This window comes from Heptranchias perlo, chromosome 20 (genome assembly GCF_035084215.1).
Source record: "Heptranchias perlo isolate sHepPer1 chromosome 20, sHepPer1.hap1, whole genome shotgun sequence".
Taxonomy (NCBI): domain Eukaryota; kingdom Metazoa; phylum Chordata; class Chondrichthyes; order Hexanchiformes; family Hexanchidae; genus Heptranchias; species Heptranchias perlo.
In genome coordinates this window covers 42,999,579-43,000,216 of record NC_090344.1, presented here as the reverse complement: position 1 = coordinate 43,000,216, position 638 = coordinate 42,999,579, and positions in this window count along the sequence as shown.

Below are 638 nucleotides of genomic sequence, written 5' to 3'. Positions count from 1 at the left end.
TTCCACTTTAAAATAGTTTGCCTGTTTAGGGCTTCTGTCGGGCCTTCAGTCGACACCACTTTCCCTAGGTCAAACAACTTCAGTCAAGATGGCAGTTTTCATTAATTATAGCTGATTCTTGTGTTCTGTGATGTTCACAAGTTTTACTTATGAATTTATTTTTCTGCGCTCGTAAGGTCAGGGATATAAAAACAGGCGTAAAGCATCAGCATTCAGCAGTAAGGTACAGCATAAGCTAGATGCAAAGTAAAGCTTCATCTGCTCTGCCCAGTAACATGTCAACAGCTGTGATTTTTCCAACATTTGGGTGGGAACCCCCTGAAAATAACTTACTGAGGGACCCCCTCCCCATCCTAATTTCTGAATATCATTGTCAGCTACCCAAAGGGCTGTAGTGCACAGTGTTTCTTATTGGTAGAAAGCAAAAGAAATAATATGCTAACAAGTCAATCAACACAGAGATCCGATGATCTCACTGACACCGATTCACCACTGGAGAACTTTTCAATTTCTTGCAGTAGCAATCTTGTAGCTTATTTAGTACCAGTGTGGTGCCATGAGCCAGTGCCCACCAGGAACTGGATTGAGATTACCCAAATTCATTTCATGCAGACCCCTTGCAGACAGAAGGGATTTTC